This window comes from Aotus nancymaae, unplaced genomic scaffold, assembly GCF_030222135.1.
Source record: "Aotus nancymaae isolate 86718 unplaced genomic scaffold, 86718_ANA_hifiasm-v0.15.2.pri h1tg000010l, whole genome shotgun sequence".
Classification (NCBI taxonomy): Eukaryota; Metazoa; Chordata; class Mammalia; order Primates; family Aotidae; genus Aotus; species Aotus nancymaae.
The window spans coordinates 27,610,626-27,638,441 of record NW_026988421.1 but is presented as its reverse complement, the minus strand read 5'-3'; the positions used below and the strand labels follow the sequence as shown (position 1 = coordinate 27,638,441).

General features: G+C 41.0%; 2 protein-coding genes and 1 pseudogene across 3 annotated transcripts in view; 2 read left to right on the top strand and 1 right to left on the bottom strand.

The window, feature by feature from the left end:
- CNNM2 (cyclin and CBS domain divalent metal cation transport mediator 2) overlaps nucleotides 1-27,816 on the top strand; it is a 161,239-nt gene that overhangs the window by 65,375 nt on the left and 68,048 nt on the right. The gene's annotated exons all lie outside the window — the stretch shown is intronic.
- The window catches only part of AS3MT (arsenite methyltransferase), a 166,674-nt gene that overhangs the window by 106,470 nt on the left and 32,388 nt on the right, over nucleotides 1-27,816 (top strand). The gene's annotated exons all lie outside the window — the stretch shown is intronic.
- LOC105708214 (large ribosomal subunit protein uL24-like) lies at nucleotides 22,256-22,694 on the bottom strand (annotated as a pseudogene).

Sequence of the window (27,816 nt, the reverse complement as noted above, 5' to 3'; positions counted from 1 at the left end):
CACTTAAGAATCTTATACAAAGTACAGACCTTTTCCCCAGAAATATGCACACACACACGTACTTTGGCATACAATTTAAGGGAATGTCTAGTTCTGCAGCCGCCCTAGAGCGTCCAGGGAACTCAGCTCATCATTTGCTAACTTTACCAAATGATGGGTTAAAATTCTCTTCCTTGGTAAAATTCTACCCACCCCCTACCTTTTGGGCACTTAATTATAACTAAAAATAGGATTGAGAAAAGCAGCCATTCCATCCACAATTAGAGAAGATTCTTGAGTCCAGCATCAAAATCATTATGGTGCTTTGATCAATGAGTTTGTGTTCCACAGACGTGAGGCTTAATGACTTAGGTGACTGACTTTCTCCTCAGTTGCTCTAGCAGTCCCCTGTGAATGAGCCCTTTCAAAGGGAATGATTTTGACTTATAAAAACTTAAGCAGATTAGGGGCCTTGAGTATAGGATTTAGAATAAGAAGTACCCAGTAGTAACCCTGGTTGTCTAACTACATAGACTTATATGATTCGAACGGTTTTTTTGTTACTCTTCTGGTTTCCTTAAACACTAGACTGATCCAATTACAATTCTAAATATTGAGTTCTATGCAAACAGGAATAAGTTGAACAGTTCACCTTCACTGAGTAACATATGTCTATATAGATAAGCAAACTACTGCTGCTAAAACCCTGGCAAAATGTCAGGATGGGCAGGGGAAACTTTCACTATCTTTTCAGCGATCCGAACACTTCCCGAGGAATCGGGCAACATTTTTGAGCCTTAGCTAGTCAAGGTTAAATTACTCACTGTTCATTCAGTGAGTAACTTTTGTCTAAAGACTTATCGGGGGTCTTATTTATTTCATTCTTCTTGTTTTTTGGAGGTTACATCAGCAGATAAAGTTTTATTTTTATTTAGACTTTCCTTGTATTTTAGGGAAGTTATTGCTTTCTGTGTTCTTAATTAAAATGAGTTAAGAAATGGTACATTTAAAGATAGTTTGGGGCCAGTCACGGTGACTCATGCCTATAATTCCAGTACTTTGGGAGGGCAAGGTGGGCGCATCACCTGAGGTCAGGAGTTTGAGATAAGCTTGGCCAACATGGAGAAACCCCATCTCTACTAAAAATACAAAAATTAGCCAGGCGTGGTGGCACATGCCTATAGTCCCAGCTACTTGGGAGGCTGAGGCAGGAGAATCGTTGAACCTGGGAGGCAGAGGTTGCAGTGAGCTGAAATGGAACCACTGCACTTGAGCCTGGGTGACAGAGTGAAACTTCATCTCAAAAAAATATAGTTTGGGGGTCTTAACGCCTACACTCCTTTATTTAACTATAAGGCTTCTGGTTCTTTAAAGATGATTAGTGATTATACAAAAGGTATAAAAATTACAACAGCTTCTTGCCTTTCATATCCATTAAACTTTATTTTTTTTTTTGAGATGGAGTTTGGCTCTGTCACCAGGCTATAGTGCAGTAGTGCAATCTCATCTCACTGTACCCTCTGCCTCCCGGGTTCAAGTGAGTCTCGTGCCTCAGACTCCCAAGTAGCTGGGATTACAGGTGCGCACCACCATACCTGGCTTATGTTTTGTATTTTTAGTAGAGACAGGGTTTCACCATATTGGCCAGGCTGATCTTGAACTCCTGACCTCTGGTGATCCATCCACCTCAGCCTCCCAAAGGGCTGGTATTACAGGTGTGAGCCATCATGCCTGGCCTAAGGCACCGCACCTGGCCTTCAACTTTCAAGTAGATGGGACACACTGGCTACTTGTGTGCTCCCAGATGTATAGAATTATGCTACTAGGGATGGGGATGCAACAGAAGCTGGATAAGTGTGATTATAGGGGTTTTTCATGGGTATACAAGTGTGGAATAGCTAAAGTTAAATTGACCAGTTTAAGAAAACTGAAGAGCAAGATGGCTTTAGAAAGTAGTGTAGACAAATAGAATCAGAAACATTATTGTAGTTCCCAATAGGCATTAAGTGGGAGAATTCTAACTTTTAAGCTCTAGCAATGGCTGTAAGTCATTATGTGTAGAAGGTTCTTGGAACTAAAAGGGAAAGGGGTGGGCATAGAATAAGCCTTATCCCTAACCAGAACACTCATTTATCACTGACCATCTATACTGAGAGTTTTGTAACAGAGTGAAGCAATCTTTAATATAGTTTTGATATTCTTTCCATCTACTCCGTTTTGCTCTTTGAGGTGTGTGGGGAGAGTGTATCTGTCCCTTCCTTAATGTACAGTGCCTTGAATGGTTGAGGGTGTAGAACTTTAAAGATCTTTGTGTAAATTTACCTTCCGATTTCTTTTACCCCCGTTCCTCAGTCTACGTGGAGAACTTTCATTGTAATTGGAGGGTAGGAATAGAGTTATCTGTCTATACAAATGAGACCCAATTCTTAATTTTCCATTGGGCTGTAGGAAATTTTATTTTATTTTGAAACAGAGCCTTGCTCTGTCGCCCAGGCTGGAGTCCAGTGGAACAATCGTGGCTCACTGCAACCTCCGCCTCCAGTTTCAAGCAATTCTGCCTCAGCCTCCTGAGTAGCTGGAATTACAGGTGCGCACCACCGTGCCAGGCTAGTATTTTGTATTTTTAGTAGACAGGGTTTCACCATGTTGGCCAGGCTGGTCTCAAACTCCTGACCTCAAGTGATCCACCCGCCTTGGCCTCCCAAAGTGCTGGGATTACAGGTGTGAGCTACTGCACCCTGCCAGAAATTTTAAATTTTGTAATTGTGTACCCCTTTCTCTTGATCCTCCTCATAAAATTCTTCCAACTTCAAAAGGGATGGAAATAATTAATGGAAGAAAATAAGACATTGATTAAAATGGATATTTATTTTTAGTAATGTTTCTCTTGGATTACTTTCTTGCCTCATTTTAAGATTGTAATATCTTATCTCAGGATTTGAACTGTTCCATCTGCTTTCCTCCATGACACTGCTCTCCTGCTTTTTCATATTTGCTTAACTCTCAGAATTTTGATTCTTTTATTTCTTAAATTCCATAGTCCACAGTAAAGCTATACTAATTTGGAATATCTGAAGGAGTAGAGGGAAGGCCACACAGAACTAGCATAAGATCTTAAATACAGAGAATTTTTCAAGGAATGTTGTATTACCATTTGTACTTACACATTAAAGACTGGAACCACAATATATTATCTAGTATTGGTCCTTAAGGAATTTGCAATTGCCTGCATCTTGGTTTTGCCTGTACATAGATGCTTCTAAGTGTTTGAGGCTTCTTTGAAAGAGTTCTTAATAGTTTAACCAGTAACACTTAAGGTCTTGTTTATACTCTTATTTAGTAAACATTTTATTTTTTTCCTCCACAGATAGGGTAAAGGAAATTTAGCACAGCTGTATGAACTATTATGTTAATTTTTAAGAGCAAATACAGCTTTTCTCTCTATAAATACATTTACATGACTTGTAGCTACTATACATACAAATTGGTATGTACATGCTGATGTATTACAATCCCTGAGCAAGCTACATATTTGTGGACAATTTGACCAAATAATATTTTGAGTATAAACTTAAACTAAGCTTTCTGAGTGTAGGAATCACATACTTTCACATTCTACTTGATTCCAAAGTAAACATATTTGCCAGAGACTTTGCCCAGGTACACACGTTACTGGGAGCAGCCTTTTACTGGGAGCAAGCTCCAGTTCCTTTCATTTCTTTCCTTTTCCTTTTCTTAACAGTCTTGCTCTGTTGCCCAGGCTGGAGTGCAGTGCCGCCATCTCGGCTCACTGCAACCTCTGCCTCTTGGGTTCATTAGGTTCTCCTGCCTCAGCCTTCCGAATAGCTGGGACAACAGGCACCCACCCCCACGCCTGACTTATTTTTGTATTTTTAGTTAGTAGAGACGGGGTTTCACAATGTTGGCCAGGCTGGTCTCGAGCTCCTGACCTTAAGGTGATCTGCCTGCCTCGGCCTCTCAAAGTACTGGGATTACAGATGTGAGCCACCATGCCTGGCCTCTAGTTCCTTTCTGTTTGGTTTCTAAGTGAGTGAGAAAGGAGTGTGTGACAAAGGGGACTGGGTGACAGGGAGGTTGATCTTTGTGCAGTCTACCTACTTGTGAATGGGAATGTGATTCCATGCCTACCTGGGTCCCACAGCAGTTCACAGCAGGGGCTTTGGAGTCAGCCCTGGATTTGAACCTCAGCTCTGATTTTCCAGCTGTGGGATCTGTCTTGGGCAAATCAAGTTAATCTCTTCAAACTTTAATTTCCTCATCTAGAAAATGAAGGTCATAATTGCAGCTTCACTAGGGTGTCTGTGATCCAGGAGGGATTTTTGATAGTGGTAAACAGGAGATTCCTGGCCTACTAATGTGTAGGTCAGTTTATCATCTACCTAACACAATCAGTTTTTCCAAAAGTCTTTTCGATCAAGAGTATATACATATCTGTATTTTCTCACTGGATTGCAGGTTCTTGGTCCTTGTCTTACTTGTTTTTGTAACTGGCTTATAGAACTTGATACTGAGTACATGTTAATTGAATGACTAGATGATGCATGGTCTCCTCTGAGCCTACCATAGTATTTGGATTTACCATCATTATGTTTACTTATGTGCATTGAGAAACTTAAGTGATAAAAGGTTTGCTATAAGTATGAGGTCTTATATATTTCCCATGGCCAGAATGGATTATTGATCTAGTTTGGCTTGACATACTCCCTAACTTAGGATTGCCGTTAGACTTCCCAAAGCTGAATTTTTGTGGGAAGAAGGTTAAGACTTGTGTTACTACTTAGGTAAGTTTTCGTTAGTTGTACGCTAGCAGGGGGGTAATTTATCTGATTTCATCTTTTAATTAGTCAAAAGTTTTAGATTGCTGCAACTTCTGTATAACTTTTTCCAAAGAGAATTCTATTATCTGGTAATTTTGGATTTTTTTTTTTTGTCTATTGCTTTTTGCTTATAGTAGATTATTTCCCCCTATTGTTTGTGATTGTGGCTTGTGAGTAGATTTTTTGTTGTTTTTCTCTCCCAAGAAGAGCTTTAACTGTGGAATCTTGTATGGTTTTGGTTGAAGATGTATTCTTTGTTGTTAATTTCCTGACTTAAATGTTTCGGGACCACTAAGGTAGTAAAAATTTAAGCTTCAAACCTATGTAAGGTGTAGGTCTGTCATTAAAAATTTTGAGGGTATACTTCTCCCTCCCTCCTTCCCAGAGCCTCAGCAGAGGCAGGTAAATGTCCTTAGCAGCTCACCTGTCTTCATGGGCAGATTCTTTGTGGTCCACCCTTTTCCTAAAGGAGCATCCCTTTGGAGGTTCTGGCTTTATGTCAAGATCTTAACTCCTACTTCCTACTTTTGATATGAGTTGTGAAGCTGCAGACACGTAATTTACTCTAGTTAGTTTAAGCAGGAGAGGTTTACCATAAAGCATTAAACACCGACAAAGTCGCTGAAGGGCTGAAGAAATAGATTCCAGGTTTGCTCATTCAATCAAATATTTATTGAGCATCTACCATGTGTTAAGTACTACTTTTAGATTCTTGGGGAACACATTAGTGAACAAAACAGACAAAGCTCACTGTCCTTGAGGAACTTACATTCTAGAAGGGTTTTGTCTTTAGGAACAATTCTCAAAGCCACACGCTAAACTGGCCAACAAAAGAGCTGCCGGTTGGGGTTTTAAAAACCAACCCAGACTGGGCGTGGTGGCCCACGCCTGTAATCCAAGCACTTTGGAGGCCAAGGTGGGCGGATCACCTGAGGTCGGGAGTTCAAGACCAGCCTGACCAACATGGTGAAACCCCATCTTAAAACAACAACAACAAAAAAAAAACCCAGAACCATATGACCACTGCCATGGTTAGGAAGCCACAATGATCAGGAAGCCTCCACTAAAGCTGTCGGCTCCAGAATCATGTTCATCTGTTTTGATCCACACTAAATACCCATGCCCTGCCTCTGATACCCATAACACTAGTTACTAGACACTGTGCACTCAACTAATGGTGATGCAGAAAAATCAAATGTCTTGGCCTATGCCCATTTGCAAAGTAGCAGAACCAGGTCTTCAGTTTTCTTTCCAAGTCGATGTTAGTGCATGTGATTGATGGAACCTAATCACATCAGGAGCCGTAGCTGGAAGAGGCTCTTCAGCCTCCATGATAAAGAGCAGACAACCCTACGAGGAAAGGAGAATGTTTAATGCCAACCGACCAAATGTTCCTTTCTTATTCATGCTTGGTTTTCAATACCCTGTCCCCTATATGGATCTTTATCTTGCCATCCCAGCTCAGGAAAGGTGCAGTTCACATTCATCTGGTTTTTAGTTCTGGCTCCTACAGTTTTTCCCTTCATCTTTTTTTTTTTTTAATTTTAATTTTAATTTATTTTTTTAGACAGAGTCTTGCCCTGTTGCCTAGGCTGGAGTGCAGTGGCGTGATCATGGCTCACTGCAACCTCCACCTCCTGGGTTCGAGCCATTCTCTTGCCTCAGCCTCCCGAGCAGCTGGGACTACAGGCATGTGCCACTATGCCCAGCTAGTTTTTTTATTTTTAGTGGAGATGGAGTTTTGCCATGTTGGCCAGGCTGGTTTCGAACTCCTCACCTCAAGTGATCCACCTGCCTCGGCCTCCCAAAGTGCTGAGATTATTGGCGTGAGCCACCATACCTGGCCTTTCTCTTTCTTGCTAACTCAGCTTTGCATTTAAAATAATTGTTCTATTTTATGTAGAATTTTTTGAGGAAAGCTTTCTGGTTATGTAAATATAACAGAATTAGATGCCCCTAGCTTACAAGTACTAATTTAATAAACCATGTTAGCTTATTAAAAATGTGTTACATCTTGTTGGGGATGGAGGTTGGGGAAAGATGGTAAGCACTGCATTGATTTAAAGTTTTTAGAGCCCAATTCACTATATGAATCTCTTTAGGACAGCATAATTGAATAATGGCATATTGAAGAAGGAATGTAATTGGTGTTTTTATTAAGATGCAATAAAATTGACTTTATTTGGTATACTGGAATTTTTTTTTTCTTTTGAGACAGAACCTTACTCTGTTGCCTAGACTGGAATACAGTGGCCTGGTAACACTCACTGCAGCCTCAACCTCCTGGATTCAAGTGATCCTTCTGCTTCAGCCTCCTGAGTAGCTGGGACTACAGGCATGTACCACCATGCCCGGCTAATTTTTTTTTAATTTTTGGTGGAGAGAAGGGGTTGTTGGTCTGTTTTGCCTAGGCTAGTCTTAAACTCCTACACTCAAGCAATGTGTCTTGGCTTCCCAAAGTGCCAGGATTACAGGCATGAGCCACTGTGCTTGGCCACTATGAATTTTAACATAGGTGTAGGTTTGGTTAATCGTTATCATAGTCAGTACATAGAGGAGGTCTCTGACCCTGAGAAACTTCCTCATGCTCTCCCTTTGTTGTCACATGCTGCCATCACCAATTATTTCTTCTAGTTGTTTTGTTAATAGGGATTTTCATAAGACAATCGTGTTATGGACAGGGGTGGTTTTATTTTTCTCCTTTCCAATCTGTAAGCCTTTTGTTTCTTACTGAACTGATCAAGAGTTTTCAGTATGAGTGAATAGGAGTGAGCATCCTTGCCTGATTCTCAGTCTTAGAGGGAAAGCATTTAGTCTTGTCACCACTAAGTTTCATGTTGTAAGTTTGTTTTGGAGATGATCTTTATGAAATTGAGCAAGTTTTCTTATATTCAGTTTGCTGAGAGGTTTTACCAGGAATGTTTTGGATTTTGCCAAATGTTTTTTCTGCATCTATGATAGAACCATGTGGTTTTTCTTCAAATTATTAGTATGGTAGCTACATGATTTTCAAATATTGAATAAGCCCTACATTCCCAGGATAAATCCCTCTTGGTCAACATATGTTAATATTTTTATGTGTTACTGGATTTGATTTGCTAGTATTTTGTTGAAGAATTCTGCATGTATGTTTATGGAGCACTGGTCTACAGGTCTCTTGTTAGTAGTAGTTTTCGTCTGGCTGTGGAGTCTGGTTAATGATGGTCTCGTAAGTTGGGAAGTATATTTTCCTCGTCTGTTTTCTGTAAAGATTGTATATAATTGGTTCTTTTTTAAACATTTGGTGGAATTCCCCAGTGAAACCTTCTGAGTCTGGAGATTTTTTTTTTTCCCCTCAGAAGGCTTTCCCTTTTAACTACAATTTAGTTTCATTACTAGTTAAAGGAGTATTTATGTTATCTACTTTATTTTGGGTGAGTTTTGATAGTTTGGATTTTTTTTTTTTTTTTTAAGATGGAGTCTCACTCTGTCACCCAGGCTGGAGTGCAATGGTGCGATCTCAGCTCGCTGCAACCTCCACTTCCCCGGTTCAAGCAATTCTTCCTGCCTCAGCCTCTTGAATAGCTGGGATTACAGATTACCTTTCTTTCCTTGTATAGCATTTATTTTCTGATGGCCTTTCTTCCACGAGATACTTGCCTTTGTTATATCCTCAATTATTTTTGAATTCTCCATTGTATAATGTATTCTCTTGTTCTATTTCCTCCCATCTCCAACCTCCTCCTAGAGCTCATTGTTGGTCCAAACTGAACTGACTGCTTTCTAGACCTTTTCGTAGCTGACATCTTATGACTTCCCATTATTGCTTTCCTAGATTGTTTCCTGGATCCCTTATCCCCTCCTTTCTAGACATGCTCCCTGATTTTGATGAAACATATCTGTAAGGACCGACCTCTTTTAAAGAGGGTGTGGAGAAAGGACACTTTCTGAGTCCTTTTATTTTGCTCTACATTTGATGAGAGTTGGGATGAGAATGGAATTCTAGGTTGAGGAGAAGTTTCCCTGAGAATTTTGATGGATTGCTTCATTGTCTGCAAGCATCCAGTCTTAATGATCAGGAGGCCAGTTTTGTCCTCATTCTTGCTCCACTGCAGGTGACTGATTGCTCTGGAAGCTTTTCAGAATCTTGGTATTTTGAAAGATTGGAATGACATGTGTTGAAATAGGTCTTTTACAATTTGCTGTTTTGGCCATTGGTAGGCCATTTTAGTTTGAAGATGCATGTTCTTTCCAAATACTATTTTGATAGTTTTTCTCCTGTTTTCTTTCTAGATATTGAATATATATAAAAGTTTGTTTCAAATTCTGATGAATAACTTAAAAATAACGGGAAAGCAGATCTGAGGTCTAGATTCTTGGTTTTAATATTTATGTAGCATTTGTCTAAAATGTAAAAGTCACCTGCTGTAGACCAACTATATTTAAGTTTGTAAAATATTTGTAAAATATTTATAAAGTGTAATTTATATAAAAAGCAGTTAAGAAGAAGCCCAAATAGTATAAAGTTACTATTATAGGGTCCTATATGAAGTTGTCCTTCAATTAAGAACAAAAATTAATGTACGAGATAAAGCTACGATATAAGCAAGAAAGATACATTTTAATTTTGTTGGCAGTCCCATTAGATTTCTAATATGATTTTATAGCTCATGTCCTCTCCCTTTACAAATGGCTTTGTATCATAATGTGTAGCAACTCTAAACATTGCAAGAGTAAAAGAATAAAGTGACCTTTTCATGGTTTAGAACAAACACCTTGAGGATAAAAGTCATGTTTCACATGACTTGTACTAAACTGGATACGTGCCATATTTATAGCTTTATGTCAGTGTTCAAATGTTTTTTTTTTTTTTTCTGTTTCTTGATGGCTTTAAGTTATATAGAGTTAATAAAATCTCTTCTGATGACACATCAAATTTTACCCACTAACGAACGTAGAGGCTCTTGTAAAATTTTCGTGGGCATTCATTTTCTGGCTTGTAAAAGCAGGATTAGTCCCTTAGTTAGACTGAAGCCACACTAGTGTTTTTCTTACTCATAATGCAAATAACTACTTCAAGCAATGGGGGTGAGTGTTCAGCGAATGTATACTTGTATTTGCAGAGAAGTTTTACCTGCATCTAGAGCAGGGAAGCCCCTCTGGATTTTATTTAGTAGGTGACAAAGGAAATTAGAATGGCCTGGCTAAGGACATCAATATGCATAATTGACAGGCTATTCAATACTGTTAAAGATAAGTACTTTCCATTCTTTAACTCTCAAATGCAGCTCAAATGTATTCTAGATTGTATTATTTTGTGACTACTATTTTGTTACAGATCTTACTTGTATACATACTGATCTAAGGAACTTGAAAAACACAGGCTTGTCTCTGAGCAAGGTCTTTAAAATTACCAATGTGATTATAATGAATAAATAACATACAGCCCTTCGAAGGATAAGGTAAACACCCAGATTGGAAAGGCAGATGTACAACTTTATCTAGTCACAGATGACATGCTCTTCTATATAGAAAATGCTGAGGGCTCCACTACAAAAGCATTAGATTTAGGCTGGTGTGGTGGCTCATTCCCCTAATCCCAGCTCTTTGGGAGGCAAAGGCAGGCAGATCACTTGACGAGGAGTTTGAGACCAGCCTGGCCAACATGGTGAAACCCTGCCTCTACTAAATGACAAGCAATAAAAAGAAACCTATTAGAATTAATAAATGAGTTCAGCAGGGTTGCAGGGTACAAGAGCAATGTTAAAAAAAATCACTTACATTTTCTTTCTTTCTTTCTTTCCTTCTGTTCCTTCTGTTCATTCCTTTCTTTGTCTCATCTGTTGCCCTGGCTGGAGTGCAGTGGCACAATCTCGGCTCACTGGAACCTCTGTGTCCTAGTTTCAAGTGATTCTCATGCCTTAGCCTCCCCAGGTAGCTGGGATTACAGGTGAAAAAATCACTTATATTTCTATACACTTGAATCTGACAATGAAATTAAGAAAACAATTTTATTTGCAATAAAATACTTAGGAATAATTTAGTTTAAAATTGCAAAACTTAGCCAGGCGCGGTGGCTCATGCCTGTAATCCCAGCACTTTGGGAGGCTGAGGTGGCTGGATCACCTGAGGTCAGGAGTTTGAGACCAACCTGGTCAACATAGTGAAACCCCATCTCTACTAAAAATAAAAAAAAAATTAGCTGGGTGTGGTGGCAGGGGCCTGTAATCCCAGCTACTAGGGAGGCTGAAGCAGGAGAATCACTTGAACCCAGGAGGTGGAGGTTGCAGTGAGGCGAGATCACGCTGTTGCACTCCAGCCTGGGCAACAAGAGCAAAAACTCTGTCTCAGAAAAAGAAAAAAAAATTGCAAAACATGTGTTCTACAAACTACAAAACATGAAAAGAAATTAGACTCTAATGGAAAGCTGTGTTCGTGGATTCAAGGATTCATGAATTAGAGGATTCTTTTTAAAATGGCAATATTTATCAGATTGATCTACATATTTAATACAATCCCTATCAAAATCCAGTCTGCCTTCCCGCCCCCGCCCCCACCGCCAGAAGTTGGCGTATTGATCCCAAAATTCATGTGGAAACACAAGAGACACAGGATAGCTAATACAATCTTGAAAAAACTTTCAAAATTTACTATTTTTTTAATTAATTAATTTTTATTATTTATTTATAAGACTGGTTTCATCATCTTGGTCAGGCTGGTCTTGAACTCTCGACCTCAGGTGATCTGCCCACCTTGGCCTCCAAAGTGCTTGGATTACAGGCGTGAGCCACCACACCTGGCTAAAAAATTTACTATTGGCCAACAGGCACATGAAAAGATTCTCATCACTAATCACTAGAGAAATGCAAATTAAAACTTTCATAAGATGTTACCTCAGACCCATTCAGATGACTACTATCAAAAAAACAGAACATAACAAGTGTTAGCAAAGATATGAGGGACACTGGAACCCTTGTGCACTGTTAGTGGTAATTTAAAATGGAGTAGCTAGGTTGGGCATGGTGGCTCATGCCTGTAATCCCAGCACTTTGGGAGGCCAAGGCAGATGGATCATCTGAGGTCAGGAGTTTGAGACTGGCCAACGTGGTGAAACTCTGTCTCTACTAAAAATAAAAAATTAGCCGGGCGTGGTGGTGGGCGCCTATAATCCTAGCTACTCAAGAGGATGAGGCAGGAGAATTGCTTGAACCTGGGAGGTAGAGGATGTAGTGAGCCAAGATCATGCCGCACTCCAGCCCAGGCTACAAGAGCGAAACTTCGTCTCAAAAAAAATAAATAAAATGGAATAGCTGCTATAGAAACCTGTATAGTGTCTCCTCAAAAAGTTAAAAATAGAATTAACATATGATCCAGCAGTTCCAAGTCTGAGTATACACCAAAAATATAGCAGGGTCTTAAAGATTATACTTGTACATCCCTTTGTTATTTTTTATTCTTGTTATTTTTTGAGACAGTCTTGCTCTGTCACCCAAGCTGAAGTACAGTGTCGTGATCTCGGCTCACTGTAACCTCTGCCTCCTGGGTTCAATTGATTCTCATGCCTCAGCCTCCTGAGTAGGTGGGATTATACGGATGAGCCACCATGCCTGGCTAATTTTTGTAGTTTTAGTAGAGACAGGGTTTCACCATGTTGGCCGGGCTGGTCTCCAACTCCTGACCTCAGATGATCCGCCTGCCTCAGCCTTCCAAAGTGCTGAGATTACAGGCATGAGCCACCATGCCCAGCCCTCTTTCTAGTACTTTATAAATTAACTTTTAAATTATATACAGAAAAGTACACAAAAAGTTGTGAGTATACAGCTTGATGGGTTCTCCCATCCATGGAAAACTATGCATGGCAAATGTGGTGGCTCATGCCTATAATCCTAGCACTTTGGGTGGCCGAGGCAGGCAGATCTCTTGAGGTCAGGAGTTTGAGACCAGCCTAGCTAACATGGTGAAACCCTGTCTCTACTAAAAATATAAAAATTAGCTGAAATCACTTAAACCCGGGAGGCAGAGGTGGCATTGAGCCAAGATCGTGCCACTGTGCTCCAGCCTGGGCACCAGAGCAAACCTCCACCTTTCAAAAAAAAAAAAAAAAAAAGCACTATTCTTTCTTAGTTACAGTATCCCCCAAGGTAACCACTGTCCTGACATGAACATCAGTTAGTTTTTCCTGTTTTCATACTTTATATAAATGAAAACATACAAACCACATCAAAAGAATACATCTTGTATTTATATTGTGAAATACAATATTGTATTTGTGAATCATATTGTGGACTGTGCATTTTCATTACTGAGTAATACTCCATTGTGTGGTTTTGTTTTTTTTTTTTTTTTTTTTTTTTTGAGACAGTGGTGCAATCTTGGCTCGCTGAAACCTCTTGCCCCCTCCCCCGACCCCCTCTGTGCCCCTGACCCTCCACCCTTCAAGCGATTCTCCTGGTTTAGCCTCCCAAGTAGCTGGGATTACAGGCACTTGCCACCATCCTTGGCTAATTTTTTTTGTATTTTTAGTAGAGATGGGGTTTCACCATGTTGGCCAGGCTGGTTTCAAACTCCTGACCTCAGGTGATCCACCTGCCTTGGCCTCCCAGAGTGCTGGGATTACAGACGTGAGCCACCATGCCCAGCCCATTGTGTGATTATATCACAATTTATTTTTTCTGTTGTTGAGCATTTAGGTAGTTTTCTGGTTTTAGCCATTTTGAATAGTGTTGCTATAAATATTCTCAATCATGTCTTTTGGTGGACATCTGTGTTCATTTTTGATAGGTGCGTACCAGGAAGTGGAATCGCTGGATCATAGGGCAGGGCTTCTCAAACTGTACTGTGCACATCAGTTGCCTGGGGGTCTTGTTAAAATGCAGATTCTACTTTAGTAGTTCGAGGGTAGAGTCTTAGAGTCTGTATTTGTCAGGAGCCAGTTGGTCTGGCTGTAGACCACACTTTGAGTATAGCAAGGCCTTAGGATATGCTTGTGTTAGGTTTTAGAAAAGAATGCCAAACAGTTTTCCAAACTTACTGTGTCTGTTTACATCTCCAGCAGCAGTGCATGAGATTCCTTTGTTTAGGTGTATGTTAGTCTGTTTCTCTCAAACTATATATCTTCTTCAAGATTGTCTCAGCTTTTCTTTGGGCCTTCATGTTTTCACATAAATTTTATAATTGGCATCAATCAGTTTCCACATATAACCTGCTGGAGTTTTGATTTGGATTGTATGGAGTCTGTAGATCAACTTGAGAAAGAACTGGCATTATTGAGTGGTCTTTAATTGCTTTCTTTTTCTTTTTCTTTCTTTCTTTTTTTTTTTTTTAAGAGGGAGGCTCACTCTGTTGCCCATGCTGGAGTGCAGTGGCACGATCTTGGCTCACTGCAACCTCCAACTCCTGGGTTCAAGCGATTCTCCTTCCTCAGCCTCCTGAGTAGCTGGGGTTATAGGTATGCACCACCACAGCCAGCTAATTTTGTTGTATTTTTAGTGGAGATGGGTTTTTGCCCTGTTGGCCAGGCTGGTCTTGAACTCCTGATCACAGGGGATCCATCCGCCTTGGCCTTCCTAAGTGCTAGGATTACAAGCGTGAGCTACTGTGCCCGGCTTAATTTCTTTCAATAATACTTCTAGTTTTCTGTGTAGAGATTTTATTTTGCTAGTTTGTTCTTAAGTATTTGATTTGTTAATACTATTGTCAATGATTTCATTCTAAAATTTCTATGTAATGATTGTTGGCTGCTGGTATATAGAAATACAGTTGGCCGGATGCAGTGGCTCACACCTGTAATCCTAGCACTTTGAGAGGCCAAGATGGTTGGATCACCTGAGGTCAGGAGTTTGAGACCAGCCTGGCCAACATGGTGAAAACCCGTCTCTACTAATAATGCAGAAAATAGCCAGGCATGGTGGTGCATGCCTGTAATCACAGCTACACAGAAGGCTGAGGCGGGAGAATCTCTTGAACCTGGGAGGCGGAAGTTACAGTGAGCTGAGATTGTGCCACTGCACTCCAGCCAGTGCAACGAGAGCAAAACTTCATCCCCGCCCCCCCAAAATAGTTGATTTTCGTATGTTAACTTTTAATCTAATTGGTAAATACCAATCAAATTGGTAAATTAACTTACCAGTTTTCATTGTTTATATTACTTTATTTTTTTTTTGAAACAGGGTCTCACTCGGTCACCCAGGCTGGAGTGCAGTGGCATGGTTATAGCTCACTGCAGCCTTGATCTCCTAGGCTCAAGGAGTCCTCTCGCCTCAGCCTCCCAACTAAGTGGGACCACAGGCATTTATCACCATGCCCAGCTAATTTTTGTATGTTTTGTAGAGACAGGGTTTTACCATGTTGCCCAGGCTGGTCTGAAACTCCTGGGCTCAAGCTCATTGTATATATAGATTCTTTTGGAATGTATTTGTGAATGTAATCATGTCATATGCAAATCATGACAGTTTAATGTATTTCCTTTCCAAGATTATTTCTTTCTCTTGCTGGAATGTACCGTTTGGGACCTTTAGTTGAATAGTTGTGATAGTGATATCCTTGTCTTGTTTCCCATTGGAGGGGGAAAGCTTTCAGTATTTCACCATTAAGTATGATGTTTGCTTTAGATTTAGTTTTAGTTTGTTTGTTTTGAGACAGAGTCTGGGCTCTGTTACCTGGGTTCCTGCTTCAGCCTCCCAAGTAGATGGGATTATAGGCACCCGCTGCCACGCCCAGCTAATTTTTGTATTAGTAGAGACTGGATTTCACCATGTTGGTCAGGCTGGTCTTGAATCCTGACCTCAAGTGATCTACCCACCTCAGCCTCTCAAAGTGTTGGGATTACAGGCGTGAGTCACAGTAACCGGCCTGCTTTAGATTTTGTATAACTAACTCCCCTTCATCAGATTAAAAAAGGCCTTGTATTTCCAAATTTGCTAAAAGGTGGTTTCGGTTTTTTGCCTTTAAAGTCATGGCCAGATACTGAATTTTGTCAAATGCTGATTCTTCTTTTACTAAGGGTCTCACTCTGTCATCCAGGCTGGAGTGCAGTGGTGCGATCTTGGCTCACTGCAGCCTTGACCCCTCTGGCTCAAGCAATCCTCCCGCCTCAGCCTCCCCAGTAGCTGTTACTACAGGTGTGCACCACTACACCCAGATAATATATATATATTTTTGTAGTGATGGGGTCTCACTGTGTTGCCCAGGCTGGTCTGAAATTGCTGGCCTCAAGCAATTCTCAGCCTCAGCCTGCTGAAGCACTGGTATTACAGGTGTGAGCCTCTGCGCCTGGTCCATTTATATGATTTTAATTTTTGAAGCCTTAAGGTCTGATAACTCAATAAATTGCTTTTTACTAAAATAATCACATTTTTGCTCTATGTCTCTGAAATTGCTCCTAAATTCCACTGAGTAATGTGTTCTGGATCTCTTCAGTCACATATTTATGATTTCTTGTGTTAGAAGATTGCTGGAGGATTGTTTTTTTAAATCAGTTTCCATGTTTGATTCGAGAGAGAAACCTTATTTATCTTAGCTTCAAATTATTTTGGCGGGGGGGCACCTCACTGTCACTCAGGATCAACTGTGTAATTTGTAGGACCCAGGGCAAGATGAAAATGTGAAATACTCTCCTCAAAAATTAAGAATTTCAAAACAGCGGCAGAGCTTTATACCAAGTGCAGGCCCTTCCAAACATGAGGCTTGTGTGACAGCATGTGTCGTATACTTAAGAAGCCACTCTTGCTGTCACCACTGTGTATAGACTAGCTTTGGATTAGAAATACTCTGTAAGAAATTAAATGAGTTTCAAATGCTCATACTGTACTTTTGGCGGGGGTGGTGGCTTAAACCTGTAATCCTGGCCGGGCGCGGTGGCTCACACCTATAATCCCAGCACTTTGGGAGGCCGAGGCGGGCAGATCACGAGGTCAAGAGATCGAGACCATCCTGGTCAACATGGTGAAACCCCGTCTCTACTAAAAATACAAAAAAAAATTAGCTGGGTGTGGTGGCGCAGCCTGTAGTCCCAGCTACTCAGGAGGCTGAGGTAGGAGAATTGCTTGAACCCAGGAGGCGGAGGTTGCGGTGAGCCGAGATCGCGCCATTGCACTCCAGCCTGGGTAATAGCGAAACTCCATCTCAAAAAAAAAAAAACCCTGTAATCCCAGCACTTTGGGAGGTCAAGGTGGGAGAATCACTTGAGGTTAGGAATTCGAGACCAGCCTGGCCAACATGGCAAAACCCCATCTGCCAGGCATGGTGGCACACACCTGTAGTCCCAGCTACTAGGGAAACTGAAGCAGGAGAATCACTTGAACTGGGAGGCAGAGGTTGTTGTCAATCAAGATCATACCACTGCACTCCACCCTGAGCGACAGAGCGAGACCCTGTCTCAAAACAAACAAAAAAACTCAAATGCTCATACTGTACTTTTACAAATATGGACTCCAAAATGCACATTCCCAAGCATTTGAAAACCAGGTTTTTTGAGTTCCCATTTATAATTGTAATACGGTTTATAATATTGCTAAATGCCTGTCAGTTTAGACAACCTAATATACTCAACTGTGGGACATCTTGAGAGTTCTTAAAATTAAACTTATGAAATTCTGCTCACAGAGAATAATTTTTATGTTGATTTATGACATTTGAATTGACTAAAAAATTGGGATTGAACCAGAAAAATTTTGCTCAATAACTAGATTTTAGGCTGGGTACGATGGCTCACACCTTTAATCACAGCACTTTGAGAAGCCAAGATTGGAGGAGTATTGCTTGATCCTGGGAGTTTGAGAGCAGCCTGGGCAACACAGTGAGACACTTGTCTACGAAATTTTTAAAAATTAGCTGGGCATGGTGGTGTGTGCCTATAGTCCCAGCTCCTTAGGAGGCTGAGGCAGGAGGATCCCTTGAACCCAGGCATTGAGCCATGATCATACCACTGCATTCCAGCCTGGGCAACTGAGTAAAACCCTGTCTCAAAAAAAAAAAAAAAGTATATTGGGAGACTGGAGAACAAGAGATGGGAGATGTTGACAATGATCTGTAGTGAATTGAAGTCTGTAGACAGTGTCTAAATGAGATGAGATATATCAAGAAAAAGTAGTAGTCAAGAGCTGTTGACCATCTGGAAGATTACCATGTTTATTGCTGTTCCTCGTAAGATATTTATATTATCAATACAGCACACCTGTATCAGACTAGATTTGTGGCTGTCACATGCAAATTCAGGAAATTTAAGACTTTTTTTTGGTAGTTAGTAGAGACAAGAATTGTGAAAAACCCATTGAACTTCCCTAACAAAGATTATTTTATTAAAATATCATAAAATGTCAAATAATGGTAGAAACATTTAGAGAGATGGAAATAATTACAAAAGATTGCTAAAAAGAAGTTGGAACAAGTTAGGGGATGTTTAATTATGTATACATATTACTTTGATTTGGAACAATTTAAAACATTTCAGTAACATAATATAAAACATAATATCGAAAAATGTTTGGCTGGGCGCAGTGGCTTACACCTGTAATCCCAGCACTTTGGGAAGCCAAGGTGAGCAGGTCATGAGGTCAGGAGTTTGAGACCATGCTGGCCACATAGTGAAACCCTGTCTCTATTAATATACAAGAAAAAAAAAAAAAGGTGGAGGGGATTGGGGAGGGCTGACATTAGGAGAAATACCTAATGTAGATGACGGGGGTCAGGGGATGGATGCAGCAAACCACCATGGCAAGTGTATACCTATGTAACAAACCTGCGTGTTCTGCACGTGTACCCCAGAACTTTAAGTATAAAAAAAAAAAAAAGAAGCCAGGTATGGTGGCACGTGCCTGTAGTCCCAGCTACTCAGGAGGCTGAGGCAGGAGGATCCCTTGAACCTGGGAGATAGAGGTTGCAGTGAGCCAAGACTCAGCCACTGCACTCCAGCCTGGCGACAGAGCGAGACTCCATCTCAAAAAAAAAAAAAAGGAAAAAAAGAAATGTTAATATATATTCAGGAGGAAAATGCATATTGCAAAATAGTATATATAATGTGATCATCTTTTTTTTCTTTTTTTTTTTTCCCCCCAGAGACAGGGTTTTATTCTGTAGCCCAGGCTGGAGTGCAGTGGTGTAATCATGGCACACTGAAGCCTCGACCTCCTGGGCTCAAGTGATCCTCCCACCTCAGCCTCCCAGGTAGCTGGAACTACAGGCGTGTTCCACCATGCCCGGCTAATTTTTTGTAGAGACAAGAGTTTCACCATGTTGCTGGGGCTGATCTTGAACTTGTGAACACAAGCGATCCACCTTCCTTGGCTTCTCAAAGTGCTGGGATTACAGACATGAGTCACTGCACCTGGCCTCATTTTTGTTTCTAAAAAGATAACATGAAATGAAAAATTTCGGAAAGATAAACACTGAAATGTTAAAGAGTAGTGGGATTTAACATGATTTTTTTTTTTTTTTTTTTTTTTTTTTTTGAGACGGAGTTTCGCTCTTGTTACCCAGGCTGGAGTGCAATGGCGCGATCTCGGCTCACCGCAACCTCCGCCTCCTGGGTTCAGGCAATTCTCCTGCCTCAGCCTCCTGAGTAGCTGGGATTACAGGCACGCGCCACCGTGCCCAGCTAATTTTTTGTATTAGTAGAGACGGGGTTTCACCATGTTGACCAGGATGGTCTCGATCTCTTGACCTCGTGATCCACCCGCCTCGGCCTCCCAAAGTGCTGGGATTACAGGCGTGAGCCACCGCGCCCGGCCGATTTAACATGATTTTTATTTTATTTTTTATTTTTGGAGACAGAGTTTTGCTCTTGTTACCCAGGCTGGAGTGCAATGGCACGATCTCAGCTCACCGCAACCTCCGCCTCCTGGGTTCAGGCAATTCTCCTGCCTCAGCCTCCTGAGTAGCTGGGATTACAGGCATGCGCCACTATGCCCAGCTAATTTTTTGTATTTTTAGTAGAGACACGGTTTCACCATGTTGACCAGGATGGTCTCGATCTCTTGACCTCGTGATCCACCCGCCTCGGCCTCCCAAAGTGCTAAGATTACAGGCGTAAGCCACCACGCCCGGCCCCGATTTTTATTTTCTTTTTTTGAGACAGAGTCTCCCTCTGTTGCTCAGGCTGGAGTACACTGGTGCGATCTTGGTTCACTGCAATCTCCACCTCCTGGGTTCAAGCTATTCTCCTTCCTCAGTGTCCTGAGTAGCTGGGATTACAGGTGTGCACCACCATGCCCAGCTAATTTCTGTATTTTTCATAGAGACAGAGTTTTGCCATGTTGGCCAGCCTGGTCTTGAACTCCTCACCGCAGGTGATCCACCTGGCCTCCCAGAGTGCTGGGATTACAGGTGTAAGCCACCACACCCAGCCATGATTTTCATATTCTTATGTTTTATATTATTCTTTTCTTTTTTCAAAGCAATGACCCTATATTACTTTATTATAATCAGAGGAAAAAAATTTCATTTTGAAAAAAAATAGTAATTGTGACATAACTTAAAACAGGGACCGTATATCTTTTTTTTTTTGAGATGGAGTCTCACTCTTGTTGCCCAGGCTGGAGTGCAGTGGTGTGATCTCTGCTCACTGCAACCTCTGCCTCTCAGATTCAAGCCATTCTTCTGCCTCAGCCTCCTGAGTAGCTAGGATTACAGGCATGCGCCACCACTCCCAGAATCATTTTTTATTTTTAGTAGAGACGGGGTTTCTCCATGTTGATCAGGCTGGTCTGGAACTCCTAACCTCAGGTGATCTGCCAGTCTCTGCCTCCCAGAGTGCTGGGATTACAGGCATGAGCCATCGCGCCCAGCCTATATATCTTTTTATTTCAGACATCCACAATGCTTGGCATGTGGAAGATGTCTAGTAAATATCTGCACATACTGAGGAAAGGTGTGTGGTCATTGGCAAAGTAAAATAAGCTATTTAAGAAACAATATATTATAAAAAGTTCTTCAAGAATTAAAAGCTTAGGAAGTATGAAGTATGATTGTCAGGTAGAGATAAGTGAGAAAAGAAAATGCAAAAAGCAACTGGTAATGTTTATTATTTAGTTTTCTTTTGCATAGGTGTGTGTGTGTGTGTGTGTGTGTGTGTGTGTATGTGTGTGTGTATGTGTATGTGTATATATTTTTTGAGATGAAATTTCACTCTTGTTGCCCAGGCTGAAGTGCAATGGCACAATATCGGCTCACTGCAACCTCTATCTCCTGGGTTCAAGTGATTCTCCTGCCTCAGCCTCCTGAGTAGTTGGGACTGCAGGTACATGCCACCATGCCTGGCTAATTTTGCATTTTTAGTAGAGATGGGGTTTCACTAGGTTGGTTAGGCTGGTCTCAAACTCCTAACTTCAGATAATCCACCCGCCTCAGCCTCCCAAAGTGCTGGAATTACAGGTGTGAGCCACTGAGTCTGGCCAAATTTTAAAAAAATCTATGCAGTAAATCTAGTGTATATATACAGTTTTTAAAGCACAAAAAGGTATATAGTGAAAATTCTACCCCTTGCTATCAGATCAGCACTCTCTCTTCAGAGGCAATCATTGTTATTCTTGTATATCCTTCCAGAAATACAGGATTTTAACAGTACAAGAAAGAAGTTCATTGTTTATACATTTTATGCTTGTGTAAGGTTCCCTGTATGATAAATTCCTAGAAGTAGAATTGCTGAATCATTGCAAATATCTGCATTTGCAATTTTTGTAGATGTGGCCAATTTGCCCTCCAATCAAGTTATATTAATTAACACCCCCACCACCAATGTAGGAGAGATTTTGTGTAATTTCCTAGGTATCATTGATTAAGAATTTCTTATTGCCAGGCCAGGCATAGTGGCTCACACCTGTAATCCCAGCACTTTCGGAGGCCAAGGCAGGTGGATCACCTGAGGTCAGGAGTTCAAGACCAGCCTGGCCTACATGGTGAAACCCTGACTCTACTAAAAATACGAAAAAATTAGCTGGGCATGGTGGTGGGGCCTGTAATCCCAGCTACTTGGGAGACTAAGGCAGGAGAATTGCTTGAACCTGGGAAGTGGAGGTTGCAGTGAGCCAAGATTGCACCACTGCATTTCAGCTTGGGCAACAGAGCAAGACTGTCTCAACAACAACAACAAAAATCTTATTGCCTATGTGAGTGATCTAATCCTTGACAAATGAGATTCATTGTGGACAAGGATAAGGTATACATATTTTTGTCAGAGGAATAAGAGCTACAGTTTGTTGTAAACCATATTCTAAAAACAATGTTTCAGTATATAGTTTCGTGGATAAATTCTTCTCTACAACAACAGTCTATACCACACTGGCTGGAGTTACAGTGAAATATGGTTAAGTACTGAACCCTTTTTTGAAATCTATCAGATCCAAAGATACTGAACATTCTTCAGTACTATCAAATCTTTGGAGAGAAAGTTTACCATGGCTTTTTTTCCTTTTCTTAGCTTTTTTTGTTTCAAATTTTAATCAAAGCTTGTATATAAGATTATTTTATTCCTGCATCTTCTCAATTGTTTCTTCCTTGTATTTGCTCTTTTCCTTTCCTACTTGGCTAGATTTGGCTTTCCTTTCAAGGATCTCTTTGTGGTCTTTGTCCAGTTTTAGCCTAGTGATAACCACCTTGCTGAGGTGAATGCATACGTAGACAGTTGTGCCATTAGCCTTTTGCTGCTGCACCCGTTCAATGTAGATAATGTATTTCCTCCTGTAAACCTGGACTACTTTGCCAATTTGCTGACCTTTACAGAGTCCTCATACAACCTGAACTTTATCATCCTTTCGGATGGGCATGGATTGCATATTTGTATTTCTGTATCAGCTCTTTGGAAAGAGGGGAAGACCTAATCTTCCTGCGAATATGGGAAGGTGCGTTGAAATGCCTTCTGCGATTCTTGTTTTGGTTGGAAGTCACAAAGGGACTGAATTTCATTTTGGCTGCTCCCGCTTTGGTGATGGCTGCAAAAGGGAAGGGAACTGCATGCTGCTTCCGGTTCTGTATGTTTACTTCCTTTTCCTAATTTTCTTCAAACATAAAAAGAAGTACAATATGAAGTAAGTGAGGCTTTTTAGGCAGATTTTTCATTCCTTAGCTGAGAGTAGAAGAGTGTTCTGTGAAAGACCTTATAAAATTGAATAGGTAACATAGCAAAATAAGCTACAGTGTGGATCTTGGAATCAAACAGTTCTGTGTGCCTCTTAGCTTGTATAATCTTTGATCTTTAATATTTTATGAAATGAGGGTAATAGTTCAGAGTGCCCTATTCTACAAAAGGAAACTGTTTTTGGCATCCAGTCACCTTCAAAGGAAAGATAAAAACTCAGGGAATGTTCCTGTTTAAGTCTCAGTTTTGTGATTTATAAAATGGGATTAATAGCCTCTTCCTCACAAGTTCTTGGAATAATTTAGACATACAAACACATTGGCATGCAGAGCACCCTCAATAGTGGTGAATTATTTTTACTGCTACTACAGTCATTTGATGTCTGTTGAAGGAATTCTAGCCTGCATGGGCTTACTGTGCACTGGAAGGAAGGGTAAATCTGCTACTTGGTGGGTTAGATGTAGCATTTTGCTTTGAAAGGTCATTAGTAAAAGACAGGTGCTGGGTACACTCAGTGAGGTGTGACTGACTGCAGGACACCAAGAAGAATTGGGTTTGAAGTAACAGCTCCTTTATTCAAGCTGAAAACAGTGTGACGCAAGCAGTGCTTTCTAAATGGCTGTGAATGGAACAACCTATTAGGGAAAGTTTCCGTCTGGAGTACTGGTAATTAACTCAAATGAGAGTTAACTTCTGGAAAATTGCAAGAGCAATGGAAAATAAAAAGGGTGCCTGTACTGAATGAGTTAAGGTTGTATCATACTTTAGTTCAGAAACAAGTTTTGGTGACTGGAAAAAGTTAAATTAATTCTAGGTCAACTGTGTTAGATTAAATTTCTTGGGGGGGGCATCTCAAGTTCTACATTAAATCTGTGTAATTCTAGATCTAGGGTCAAGATTTAGATGAACTATTATCTAATCCCAATAAAATTCCCTTAAGACAATTAGGACCTGAGAAATTCCTACAGTAAATAAGAACCATTCCAAATTGTTTATTGGGCCAAGCCCAGGCTTGTCCTAGCCTGTACGTCTTTTTATATCTTGTGTTTACCCAATTTTTGACCACAATCTCTTACCAGCTGTAGAGGGGATGGAATTCTGCAGACCCTACCCAAACTGTGTCTTCCTGTTGATTTGCATTGATAGAACTGTGTCTAATACTTATGGAGTAATTTGGGTTGATTGATTTATAACACTTTTCACAAATATTAGAAACTCACGTATGTCATAATTCCATACCCAGGACCATCTCTATCCCAAATAGCACCTTTGTGTGAATTAACAGAAAGGCGGATGGCTGGGTGCGGTGGCCCACGCCTGTAATCCTAGCACTTTGGGAGGCCAAAGCTGGCAGATTGCTTGAGGTTGAGAGTTTGAGACCAGCCTGGCCAACATGGTGAAACTCCATCTCTACTAAAGATACAAAAATTAACCAGGTGTAGTGGTGTACATCTGTAATCTCAGCAACTCAGGAGGCTGAAGCAGGAGCATTGCTTGAACCCAGGAGGTGGAAGTTGCAGTGAGCTGTGATTGTGCCACTGCACTCCAGCCTGGGCAACAGAGCAAGACTCCATCTCAAAAAAAAAAAAAAAAAAAATCCCAGAAAGGTGCCCTTGTAGGTAGATGAATTTACAAAAGTTCAAAGTTCAGCTTACCCTTTGCCTGGCTGGATTTTAATCTCTACTTGCCCTCTTATAGCTTTTAAGATTTCTCCTCTTTTAAGTACCATTAAGACTCATGAGTCTTAACTGAATTGTCAGATTGCCATTTGACCCTTTAAACTGGCTCCTTTGTAGACTTCCTTAGAGAAACAAGATCTTCTAGTCCCATCTTGATTTTTTTTCCCCCTGCTTCCCTGAAAACTAGAAGCAGCTATTCTCCATGGAGCCAGTTACTTTTGTGGTAGAATAGAGTTAGATACATTAGTGATTTCATTGCATATCAAATTGTTCCATTGGGTTTCTGATACTGTTCTCTAGTGACAAAGCTCTAAAAGATCTCTTTTTAATGGGTTATGGTGTTTCCAGTTTAATTTTAATAAGTCCTTTAAAATTAATGAAAAGATTTTCCATTTATCCCCCACTTATTTTTGAGCCGCAAACTTGTTTCCTGTGTTATTTGCAACACTTATTTGCCAATTTTGATAAACGCTGCCTTGCCAAATGGTGTGATTAAATTACAGTATCATCTAAACTTTCTATGATGTAACTGAATGTGTACCCAATTCGATCCTGGTCTCGCAGCCAGGCTTCGTTTGTAATGATTCGATGCCTGCTTGATAATCCTTCTATAATCATGTGGTCAATAGGGAAGACAGGTGAATGGAGGCCAGTTCTTCACATTGGCTCACTCTTGCCCGCAGCCTCCTTTCCCAGGTATTATTCCGCAGACGATACGCCGGCTCCTGCTGCTTCCCTGCCCTGTTGTTTGTTTCTTGCTTTTGTTTCCTCCATCCAACAACCGCATCTCACTGTAACATAGGGCTTTTTTTTTTTTTTTTTTTTTTTGGTTGTTGGGGGGGTTACTTATAGTACTTTGTCATATAGTTTTGTTTCCCTTTTTTACTTTTTTTTTTAAAGAAGGTTTAAAAAAGGCGAATCAGGCTGGCTGTGGTGGCTCACGCCTGTAATCACAGCATTTTGGGAGGCCGAGATGGGCGGATCACAAGGTCAGGAGTTCGAGACCAGCCTGGCCAATGTGGTGAAACCCAGTATCTACAAAAAAAAAAAAAAAAAAAAAATTAGCCAGGTGTGGTGGCAGGCGCCTGTAATCCCAGCTATTCAGGAGGCTAAGGCAGGAGAATCGCTTGAACCTGGGAGGCAGAGGTTGCAATGAGCTGAGATTGCACCACTGCACTCCAGCCTGGGTGACAGAGTGAGACTCTGTCTCAGAAAAGAAAAAAGAAAAAAAGTGAATCAAACACATTTCTTTTTCAGGTTGTCTTGAAGCCTGATATTAAGTTGCCTCAGTGGGGTGGGTATTTGTGCAGCCCAACAATACCTGGAACGTTTTATTCTATTCCTTTAGCTTGGCAGTATGCACGTGGATGTTTTTCTTTTACACTGTTTGTCATGTCTGAAATCTTTTGTAATAAAACATTTTAATGTTCTTGTCTGATAACTTCTGGAGGAGTGGCGAAAGATGGATTCTTAACAGCATAAAGACATATGACGGAGGATGTCACTAGGTGCCTACTATGTGTCAGACAGCATTCTAGGCATGGAGGAGACAGCAGTGAATCGGGTCATGTCCCTGCCTTTGTGGATTCAGTATCTAAGTAGGGAGCAGACTAAGTAAATAAATATGAACCAATACATCAGATGCTGGCAGGTGGTATGTGTGGCAGAGGAAGGACATAGCGACTAGGCAGGTGAACTGTTTTAGATGGTGGTGAGCAAAGGCCTCGTGAGGAGGTGACACTTGAGCAGAGACCTGAATGAAGTGGGGGATAAGGAGCTTGAACATTTGGGTAAGAGCTGTCCAGAAGTGGGGATGGGAAGAGCAAAGACTCTTCTTGGATAGGACTGTGTTTGACAAAACAGCAAGAAGCACCTAGAGAAAGGCAAGCCAGGCTGGGGATGGTGGCTCACACCTGCAATCTCAGCACTTTGGGAGGCTGAGGCAGGTGGATCACCTGAAGTCAGGAGTTCAAGACCAACTTGGCCAACGTGGTGAAACCCCATTTCTACTAAAAATACAGATTAGCTGGTGATGAGGTGATGAACACCTTTAATCCCAGCTACTCGAGAGGCTGAGGCAGGAGAATCACTTGAACCCAGGAGGCGGAGGTTACAGTGAACCAAGTTTATGCCATTGCTCTCCAGCCTTGGCGACAAAGCAATAAGCTGTCTCAAAAAAAAAAAAGGCAAGCCACCAGGCTGAGAGTGGTGGGCTATGGTGCCATAAAGATCATCAGGTTGTGCTCTAGGTGTGATGGGAAGGTTTGGGGGAGTTTTCGGCAGGGGAGTGACATAATCTTAGTTACCCTTTAGGAAAGATCACTGGCTATTCTGCAAAGGACTTATTTTGTAGAGCAAGGGTGAGACAGAGATCAGTTAGTAAGCTGTTGTAATTCAAGAGAGAAAGAATAGTGACTTGGACCAAGATGGTGGAGGTGGGGGGTGGTGAGAAAAAAATTAAATTCTGGATAGAAAAAGAAAAGAGGTAAGAATGGGACCTACGTTTTTGGCTTGAAAGACTGGGTGGATGTTAATGAATCCTTTCCCTCCCTAAAGGAGGAACAGAGTTAGAGAAAGAATGGTAGACAGCCCAGTGCAGATAGTAAGTAGGCAATTTGATATATAAATCCAGAATTCAGAGAAATGATCTGGAGGGAGACATAAAAGATCACCAGCAGATAGATGATAATGAAAACTTTGAGACTAAATGAGATCGTTATTCAAATGAAGACGTGTAGACAGAAGAGAAGAGATCCAAAAGTGGAAATTCAAGAGTGCTCTGATTTTTAGAGGTCAGGAATGAGGAACTAACAAAGGGGATTGAGGTGGAATCTTCACTAAGGAGAAAAACCAGGAAAATGTCGTGGATGCAAAGTAAATATCCTTTTAAGAAAGGAGTAAACAGGCCAGGTACAGTGGCTCACACCTATAATCCCAGCACTTTGGGAGGGCGAGGCAGGAAGATCACTTGAGCCCAGGAGTTAGAGACCAGCCTGGGCAACATGGCGAGATCCCATCACTACTAAAAATACAAAAACTTATTCAGGCATGCTGTGTGCATCTGTAGTCCCAGTTACTTGGGAGGCTGAGGTGAGAGGATCATCTGAACCTGGGAGATAGAGACTGCAGTAAGCCATGATAGCACCACTGAACTCCAGCCTGGGTGACACAGTGAGACCCTGTCTCAAAAAACAAAAAAAGGAGTAATGTTGAAGAAGATGAGGGCTAAGAATCATTGTATCTAGAAAAATAATAGGTCATGGAGATCACA